This window comes from Bidens hawaiensis, unplaced genomic scaffold, assembly GCF_021521415.1.
Source record: "Bidens hawaiensis isolate Kalapana, Puna unplaced genomic scaffold, B.hawaiensis_p1.1 tig00042025_1, whole genome shotgun sequence".
Classification (NCBI taxonomy): domain Eukaryota; kingdom Viridiplantae; phylum Streptophyta; class Magnoliopsida; order Asterales; family Asteraceae; genus Bidens; species Bidens hawaiensis.
This window is the reverse complement of record NW_027497449.1, coordinates 1-11,082: the sequence shown is the minus strand read 5'-3', so window position 1 is coordinate 11,082 and position 11,082 is coordinate 1. Positions and strand designations below refer to the sequence as shown.

Below are 11,082 nucleotides of genomic sequence, written 5' to 3'. Positions count from 1 at the left end.
AAAAACTTTGTGCTTTGGATATATGATTCTTAAGTTGAAGTTGAAGCAGTAAATTTGTCTTCTTTACTTTTTTTAGGTTTCTCCTCAGTATGGCTGGTTCAATTACAATTTCTTCTTTTCCCGCAAACGGATTTTTGGAATATTCATCATGAAATGGTGGAGGAACTTCAACAAATCCTAAACCATTTTTAGAACCCTTTTGTTTACCTGATACTTCAATTATTTCATTCAACAAATATGACCAATTTCTAAACTTGTCTAAATTACTTTTTAACTCTAGAATCTCATTTTCAAGCTCAGTTATCTTAGTTCTTTGTTTGAGAATTTCTTGAAATTGTTTATCATTAATGGTCATTTTCACTGAAAGTTCTGCTTTCAGATCATATTACAGACAATCCCTCAATTTTTTCCTTAGATCTCATTTCGGACTCTAAAGATTGTCTATATGTATGCTTGATTGAAGCAAGTTCTTTCATTAGTGAATCATTTTGAACATTAATTAAATAAATTTTCAACTTAACAGTTTCACAATCAGAACCTGACACATTTTCAGATAATTTGACAGAAGATGAACTAACCTCATCGATTTTAGCCTTGCATGCAAAAGACGTTGGTTGTATATTGCAGGAATCATCAGAATCTGATTATGTTTCTAACTCATTTTCAGATGACAATCTGTTTCCACTAGCATGTTGAAAATTCTCAGTTTGCTCGAACATTTCCAAATTAGCTTGACCTCCGTTGCCTAACAGTCGTTGATTCCAATCTATCCCTCCAACGGTGAGTAGAGCATGTGATCATGCAGCCTTTGAAGACTCTCCCCAGAAGGTTTATCTTTCACCTCAATAAAAGTCTTTCCTAAACTTCTGTCTTTAGAACGGGGACCATTGTATTCCTTCTTTGGCTTATCACATTCTTTAGAAAAATGACCAAAATCTTGGCAATTGTGACATTTGACCTTCATGTCAAAACCAACTTGTTTGTTCAAATATGGTAAATCTTTTCTAGTTCGTTGCATAAACTTCTTCACTTTTCGTACAATCATAGCCATGTTCCATTTGAGGTCCATTAAATCTAAATCATCAGGATCAATCTGATCATAATCTTCATCAGTCAATTCACTTGTAGCAATCTTCATGAAAGCACTAAGGAAAGCAAAATTCTGTTCAGCGTCCTTCATGTTCACATTTGGTGATACAGTAAAGACATTAGCAGTTGATCCACTAGAGGTGTCATTAAACCCAGAAACCATGAAACATACATTTGGATCACTATAGGATGATGATCCCTCTTGTGAAGTTTGAGTAAGAAATACATTAATTGGAGCTGCAGAACTACTCAAGGGTAAACAGCCTCCATATAAAGTCGGGTCTTGAGTTTCTTTTGACGACTTTTGACATTTCAAGTCATACTCTCGATCTTCAATCTTTTGCATAAATTTCATTGCAGTAATTCATTCTTAAAGAAACTATTTTCTTTAAGTACCATGAGAAACGTCGAGTAAGAACTTGGAAGAGAATTTTTCACAGTATCAATCTTATCAACTTCACTCGGTTCCATCTTTAACTTAATCATCTCAGCTATAAGATGATTGAATCTTGTAAGCATCTCTTCAACAGTTTCTCCTTTCAATAAGTTAAAATTTCGAAACTGAAACTTTAGCATCACCTTTTTACTTTCCTCAGTATTACCCATGATTCTCATTTTAATATGCTGAAATAAAGATGCACAAATTTTAATACTTCCCACTTGATGAAAAATATTGTCGGGTAATGCCATTGATAACGTGGAATATGCCTTTGTTTCAATCTCTAAAGCTTTCTTTTCTTCTTGAAAATATTGAGAAAAAGCCTTTGGAGCAAACCCAGTGGTTTCACTGTCAACCATAGGTACCGTAAAAACATCGTCAAGACATCTTGAACAGTTTGGATGTACAGACCCTAGATGTGCTCTGAAACATGGTTCCCATTTAGCAAAATCACTAAACTTCATTAATTGAGGACATTTTGAATGAGATCCGATCTCAGCATCAAGATGCAACATTTGTTGCATCAACACGTTTTGAGAGGCTAGTACGTAAAAATCAGCCATCTAAAAAAGTAGGTTAAATTAAAGGTTTAATTTTAATAATGTCCAAACTTGATACTTAGAGGTTTAAAATGAAAATGTCAGTAACGAATGGGTATGACGAATGGATGATAAAGTAACGAATGGTGTGCAGTGGCGAATGGATGTATGAATCACATAACAAACGAAGTGACCCAGACCGGAGGGTGCGGGCCGTCGTGGTCCAGTCGCTACTGCAAGGGGTGCGCCCAGGCCCCATTAGGTCATCAAGCAGCAGCCACGGCCATCCCGTGTGATTCGATATGACAAGGATGAGATTCCGCTGATCTCCGACACTGTTCGAGCTGAGATAGTTAGGGATGGCCGACTGATTATTCACATGGTGCTTCGGTTCGCACCTCTACCAAAGCAGCAGATCATGTATCGGAGGATCTAGTCTATGCAGTTACTAAGGCATATGAGTTTTGATTGGACGTTGATTAGAGCATTGTTTCAAGAGGGCAGGATTCGTGATTATTGACCGACAGATGAGCTGTTGTACTCGCGTGTGACTCGGTTCAGTATGTTGAGCTCACACATGAGTTTTATTCCACATTCAGACACATGCCCACTGATTTTGCACAACCGTACACTGTTACTTTGTCCTCGGCCAACGTACATATGAGATGTTAGTTTTAGATTTTGTAGTAGCTACCGGATTTTAAACACAGGCGGAGGTTCATAATCTGCCCTTTATTCAGAGCATTCGGGTTATGTGTTGTAGGACCAACAGGATTTGGAGTTTTGGTTACCCGAGGTTCATCTCGGCCAGTTTGGGAGTAGTGTGCAGACAGGGTCCACTCTAGTTTAGTGGTCGAATCATCCATTAGGGACCCCGTCGACGGTACATTCACAGGGTGATTTCTTGCACCATTGTTGGCCGTCATTCTCGGCACCAGAAGTGCATCAACCTTGATCTTTTATGTTTATTATCGAATATTGGCCAGCGGGAAGCAAACATAGCCATGACACTACTTGTTTCATTTGCCCGGGGTGGACGTTTAAAGAGAGCATTGGCTCGTTTGTCTGTGGGACCCTATATTACGCGTCTGGCGGAGCGTTTAGGGGTGTTCGAGCCATATCTGAGAGATTATTTTACAGTGGGGCCAGCTACTGAGGTTATTACATTAGAGGATGCCCGGAAGGACGGGATATGTGAGATGTGGGACCCGCCACAGTTAGTTCAAACGTCTGCCAGGGCCACTGTTATAATCAAAATTCAAAAAGATAATATAAAAAAATCATTAAACATACACAATCTCCATAATACCAAAAACAAATAAGATTTATGATAATGGAAATAAAATAAAAACCTCCATAATAAAAAACAAAAGTATTTCAAACGAAACCAAATGCACCAATAACTTCACCAAACAAATCATAGATAGTAATTCTTAACTTGAAACACGACACCGAAGACAAGCATGTGTCTTTAATAATAAGTATGATTAAACCATATACTGAACTCACTCCTCCACCTTAGGAGTAAGAAGTGTAACTCCATCATTGATTGTTCAAACAACACTAACCAAATTCGCATCCTCTTTAACATAACATGTCTTTGACTTAGTCGCCGAAAATCCCGATTCACCATCACCATCAAAAACATCCACAAGCTTCCGATTCAGTTTCTTATCGGAATCACTACTTGACAACTTAAGCTCATTCACGAGTTCCTCAACCAAACGATCATAACTTGGAGTTGGATTATCTCCAATAACGGAAATCTATAATAAACAAAAAATTAAAAAATAATAATAACACAAAAATATTATCTACTGGAAAATAAATAGGTGTGTAACACAAACCTTTAGAGAAGCAGAGCTTATAAATTGGAAATCAGAAAAAAAATTTTCAAAGATAAGAGTTCCCGACTCCGAAGATTAGAAATATAATAAAAAAATACAATAAAATTAAAATAAAAATATATATGTGTTACAAAATTCAATGTAGACCATTATAAATGTAGCGATGAGTCTTTTCTCAATTTTCGAAATAATTCCTTGATCATCTGTAAGCTTTAATATCCCATATACTTCAACACTATTCCTGAAATTGAAATTGGCGATCTCAAGTTTAAAAAGAAAATTCTTACAAACAATTTAACTCAGTTGGAAATCCACTTTCAGCAACATCATCCTATAATATTATATACAAAAAGAGGTGTCTGATAAATAGAATTTGATTTAAAGAAGAAAATAAGAAGTCGAATATGAAATGATTATAAAAAATACATGATTTTTAATAGCAAGCAATTCAGATGTTTTCCTGACAAGAAGTTTCGCCTCTCGATCAAAAAGTGTCAAGAAAACAACACCATTGTCGTCTTGAACTCTTAGCTTCATCTTATACCTAAATACGTGATTTTAATAAACATATGCATAATTATTTTTAAAAACATATATTATACCTTGGCGTAGGTACAACACCTGATATGTTGCATCTCTGATTCTTGTATTCATAAATGTTATCGCCTTCAAAAACAGTTACCGTCAACTTACAGTTACAGCTATTACACCCGATATAGTACAATTCAGAGTCAGGACAAACGGCTTTTATGGTCCCGAGTAGTATAATACTTTTTGGCTAAGAATAATTAGAATTTCAAGTTAACATATACAATATGAATAAAGTTCCATGGCATTATGATATTTTCTTAAACAAAAATAATTACCTGTAAGATTGTGCAAATCGCACAAATGATGTAAAATGATGTAGTCTTTAAAAACTCTTCATCAAGAGTAGACATCAATCTTACAGGAATAGGCCTACGAACCGGAACATCATATCGTTGTCCAAAAACCAAACAAACTGTATATGTAAATTAAAAGGGAAGAACATCAGGAAATTTAAACAAAATAATTTTTGACAAAGAAATTAGGTTGTTTAAAATAATATTACCGGCTCTTGTAATCTTTAAGCTCGAATAAATAATCATTGATAAACACACGAGTAATATCAGAACCATACGAATTAGACACATATTTTTATCTACATAAATTAGAAAAAAAAAAAGTCAATGTAATCATTAACATTATAAAAAAATATAGTCTTCATAAAAAATAATTATATATAAATATTTTGCAACAAACGTCTATGGTATTTGATTGTACCAAATTGCAGATAATCATATGTTCATCATTACAATAATCAACAACAAACTTTGAGAATTGTGCTGTGTAAACACAGTCACTGCTAAAAAAATAACGAATATTAGAACTTAAATATTATGGTTTTATAAAAAAAAATACACAATAATATAATGATGATGTAACATCGATATCTCAAGTCAAAAACCTCCATTGTTAGCCTTGCATTTTTTTTACATTTCTTAAATTTGAATTGTTATCTTTAAACACATAAACAACATGTCCGATTATATTTGAAAAAGTTAAGATTAGAGAATTAGAAAATGATAAATAAATTATAAAAATACCATTTCAGAACAGGAAACATAATCTAATAGATATAGTAGCTTTCAGTGGGATTTTTTTTTTTTTTTTGTCAATTGCTGACTTAAATGAATAAAATTGAATATGTGACAAAAAGAATAATTTTAGGGATTTTTTTTTTGTCAATTGCTGACTTAAGTGAATAAAATTGAATATGTGACAAAGAATAATCTTATATTTGCTAGGAATTTTAAGCATGATATCAATCATCAATGTTTTTCTGTTCTTATTAAATCCTGTAAGTATTATGTATGTGTGATTATGAAATTCTTTCAAACTTTATTTGAAATTGTTTATGTATTAAACATAACTAGATAGGTGCCCATGCGATGCTGCGGGAAACACGGCTTTGGTAATCACATTACAAGTTTATGTGTGTTCGTTGTTAAGTTTGAAACCGTGAAATATTTCAAACTGGTCATTAATTTGATTTCACGATTGATTTTTTTCTTTAACCTTTGGCCAACCGATTTCATCTTTCAACAGGGTGGTTTTGGTTTTCGACGAAAAAAGACGTTACTAACGTTTTGGCTCACGTTTAATTTAAAAACCATCAAAAGCAAACCGCAAACACTCATACATAAAATGTTATTTTCTTTAACTGAAAAACTATTGCAATATGATACTCAAATTAAAAATAATAAAATGCTCGTTTTTATGGTGCGATGCTTTATAAAAAATATTAACGTATAAAAAAGTTATGGTCGTTCAAATATCGTGGAGAAAGTTGGGTTAAAAGTGAAAATAAAAAAAGTATATAGGTAAAAGATTAAGGTTCATAGTTGTAAGTATTATTTAAATTTAAAAAAAGTGATTAAAGTTAAAAGAAAAAAATTGTAAGTATTATTAATGAATTGAAAGTATCATAGTATTGCCCTTTTAAACATGTTTTATTAGGTTGTAAATTATGTATTAAGGATTGTAATTTATTTTAAAACTAAACATCTTAATTTGCCCATGTTTGTCTCATTATATATAGTATATGTATTTCAAAACTAAATATTGAAAATTGTGATAATTGTGTGTTGAATATCTTTATTTTTGCTAAGGGGGGAGGGGGTGGTGCAAAGCTCCTCACACACCACCTCCAATGGAGGTGTGCCACATCACCAACCCCAAATCCATCACATGTGATGGATTTTTACTAGGGGTGGTGGTGTGGTGTGGTGTGATGGAACACCCGTCACTTGATAAACCCTCCAACGGATACCTCTCCTCGATAAACACCCATCACTTGCGTGATGGCTATCACGCAACCATACCCCATCACGCGTGACAAACGATCGGCGATGGTATTCACTTAGCCATCACGCGTGATAAGAGCCTCCTCATACAGTGCCCCGCCCCCTCTAAAAGCGTGACAAACAAAATAAAATGTAAACTTTCTTTGTTTGTTTATTCAACCATACTGGTTCTCTCTATCTATTACGTATAATTGCATTATTGGGCCTAAAGCAAACATCAACAATTTTACATATACATAATACATATGAACTAAAGGGTAAAGGTAAACTTAAAATACAAATAGAGAAAAAAACAAAAAAGGTGAGAAGAATTTATGATCATCTAAGAAAACCTTTTAAAAATAAATTTAAAAAAATAATAAAAAAACGATAACTCAAAATATAAATATAAAATAAAATAAATTAAAACACTAAAATGTTTCGGCCATTATTCCCCGTTAAAAAATACTAAAAAAATAAAAAAAAATTGACGAAAAAACAATGCCGAGATCAAAGACACAATAACGAAAATAAACAAATGACACAATTGTAACTATAGAAAACACAAGAGATCGCAAAATATAATATAATGCCAAACAAAATATGGCAAATGTTGAGTAATATAACACAATATAAATAAAAAAGACACATGTAAAAGAAAAAAGACACAATCAATGACGAAAATAAGCACAAAACATAATAATAAACAAAAAGACAACGACTTTTTTCATTTACCGTTGTTTTTTTATGAGAACGAGAAAAACAGTTGAAACATTTTTGTGTTTTACTTTTTTCGTTTTTTATCTTTGAGTTATGATATTTTTATTTATTTTATTAAAATTCTTTTAGAGTTTTTTTTGTATGACTAAAAATTTCTTTTCATTATTCTTATTTTTATTTCCATTTATAAAATAACTTGACCCATGAAATAAATTAGTTAAGATAATCACTGGACATACGAACAGTTTCCTTTTTAGGTTGGGCATACGAACAGTATTAGTATTATAATTATTTTCTTTTGCTTTTTGCAAATATATGTTCATATAAAACCCCCTCCTTTTATAAAGATTTAAACCAATCACTTAATAAATAAGTAAAATAAAATAACTATACCAGTAACCTGCCAAAATAACATTCTACCTTTTCTTAATATATAATTTTGAAATTTTTTATTATATAAACTAATAGGCATGAACTTGTAAGTAAAACTTTTGTAAACCAATAAACTTAACCGATATCACTTCTATCTAATTCTTTTATGATATTCTACTAACCAGGTATTGACCAAACCGGTTAGGTTTGTGAAAAATAACGGTTTTGTAGACCTCTATTAATCAATATATTGACTTCTTATTTTACACCTCAATCGTCTTTCCATCCCATCAAAACAGAAATGACTACAGAAATAACTGTTACCAACATACTACATCTAAAATTTATCACTTTGCTTCATTAATCTGTAATTGCCATTGAGGTTCCGTTCGTAGCTTCATGCAACCATCTTAAAAGATAATTAATTAAATATTAAAAAGTAAGTTTCATAGAAAAGAATGGTTTTTAACATTAACCTTTTACAACATTAATATTATATTTGGAAAAGGTTTAGATGCCTTCAAGAGCAAAGAAACTTAGGTATAGAAGCCTTCAAAACCTACGAAACTATGGCCCAAAAGTTATGTACAAAATAATAATATGAAATCAAGGGTGGCTTTTGTCCAAGGTAACGTACCTTAACCTTTCCCACCCTTTAAACCCACCCAACTCCCACTTCTCAAACCTCCTCCTAATTCAAATTATTCTAAACACACCCCCATAAAATCATTTATTTACATTTCCCATCCCATAAATATTTACATTTTACCTGATCCCATCCGTTTCAATGCCAAAACAACCAACTCTCGGTCGCCAACGGCGCACCAACCCCGTTGTCTGGTGCTTCGCCATCGTCTGCTCACTCATCGCCACCACCGTCATCATCGCCGGCATTGTCATTTTCTCCGGCTACCTCGCCCTCCGCCCCAAAATGCCGGTTCTCACCGTCCGCGCCTCTCGTCTCGACCATATTGACTACTACCAATCTGGCCTCCTCACCGTCAAGCTAACGATCGTCATCCGCGCTGAGAATCACAACCAAAAAGCGCACGCCAGCTTTTACGATACAAGCTTGTTGCTCGGGTACGAAGGCGTAAACATTGCCCGACTGGTGGCGAACCAGTTCGACGTACCGAAGAACGAGTCGGTGGATTTGAACTATGTGGTGGAGTCGTCGCGGTGCCGTTGCCGCCGGAGGAACGTTACATGACGGAGCAGTCGTTGAAGAGAAGTAAGGTGATGTTGTTTGTTTTGAAAGGGAGTTCAAGAACAACTTGGAAGGTTGGGCCATTAGGGTCCGTTAAATTTACGTTACATATGTATTGTGAGCTACCTGTGCCGGTTAATGGCAGTGTTCTGCATTCTCATTGTAGCACAAAATCACATTGATGATTTTTCTTTTTTATTTTATATAATTTTATCTTTCCATTAAAAAAATTTAGTTATTTACAATTGATTTTTGTTATGTAGTTTAAGATAAGCAGGTAGTGTTTAAGATAAGCAGGTAGTGTTTACATCAAAACAGAATGCAAGCGGGCAACATGCTGCGCCGCTAACTCTTTTTGAATTGCAAAACCCGATCTTTTAAAAACTACATTCGGTGATCTTGGAGACATTTGATCTTCACGTCCAACCCATTGCTCATAAGTTTTATCATGTGGTTCACGGTTCTTGAAAATCATTGTCGGTGGCCGCTATCCAAAACCCATGTATTCGTTTCACGCGCATTCTTCCTAATTTTATTAGGAGTTGGGTATGTTATTTAAACTGATTGTTCACACACAAAATTATGTTGGGTTTCGGTGGTGATTAGTCAAAAATTTTATTTATTAAAATCCGGTTCAATAACTATGTCAAATAATAATTAATCCAATTAATTAATATATGCGCAACGGAATAAAACAAGTAATCAACATTTTAACGAGCCCGAAATGATCCGGTTATAAAATCATACGAGCACGTTAATAATAAACAATTTATTTTAACTATTGGTGAGATAAATTATACCTCAGTTAATAAATATCCGCCTGAGACACAGAGGTTCAACGAACCAAAGCTAGTACACGAACCGAGCGAGCGATGAAGGTGCGTACGGGCAGCAGCCAACTGATGTACGACAGTAGAGGCGATGAAGGCTGGTATGCGGCGGACTCGTGACAACGGCTAGAGCGGTTGCGGCTTGGTCAGGCAAAGGCTTGTAGCTTGCTGTTGGGTAATTCATCAAAAAGGTTTGCGGCCTTTTCTTGTTGCGTACGAGAGAGAGGCAAGGAGTATGACTTTGTGATTAAGACCTTAATCATAATATTAACCTCTTAGCCTCTTCTCGGCCCGCAAAGCCCCAAAACGTTCAGCACTCATTTAAAAGGCCGTAACATTTATTTAATAAATAAACATTATATATTATTTATAACTTTTATAAATAATAACCGTCTTATATATATAACAAGACAATTATATATCATAATCCGTTTCATTAATGGTTCGTGTATAGCAGTTAATCTCGTTAAGTGGATTTGATGTTCGTTGCCCAAGGTGTGACTCTTACGGGTCATAGCTCGGTCGACCGCTTTAACTTACTTGAACCAGTCCATTGTTTCCAACAGTCTCCCACTTGGACGGATCTCGATTAAGCTCGTTAACACTGATAGCCAGTGGTGCTCTAGCTACACATTGCTGCCACAAACAAGGTATGACACTTTAAAGTCATTAACCAAAACATCTTGGAACATCCAGTTGCAAGACAATGAGTTTATGGTATCGTTTTCATCTATCCTTTCCGTTTAAGACATCAATTGAACAATAAGACATTGATCAGATTCAATCTCATATGAGGTTCGATTATTATTGCTCTTGATCTAGAATCAAAATGGTCCATTCAAACACACAATAAGTTTGGGTGAGGCCTCACACTTCACCGGTTTGAATCAACGAGGGAGCCATGATGTCTAACTGTTACATATACTGTAAGAGTACAAAATCCCATCTTGACTACATACAACTCCCACTGAACTTCAAAGTCGTTCCTAACCAATGCCTTTATAACCGCAGTTACACAACAACGGTTTAGTAAACAAAAAGTTCTAATATGTATCGCAAGTCTAAGGATACTAAATGAGTACACCAATATCAAAAACATCTTATGACTAAGATCCATGAAGATGATTTTATGCGAGTTACATCCAACGTCATTCATAATGAGGTCTTTGAGT

The 11,082-nt window shown here is 34.3% G+C and overlaps 1 pseudogene; it reads left to right on the top strand.

Moving 5' to 3' along the window:
- The first annotated feature begins 8,361 nt into the window (after nucleotides 1-8,361).
- On the top strand, nucleotides 8,362-9,271 carry LOC143593384 (uncharacterized; annotated as a pseudogene).
- Nucleotides 9,272-11,082: the final 1,811 nt, after the last annotated feature.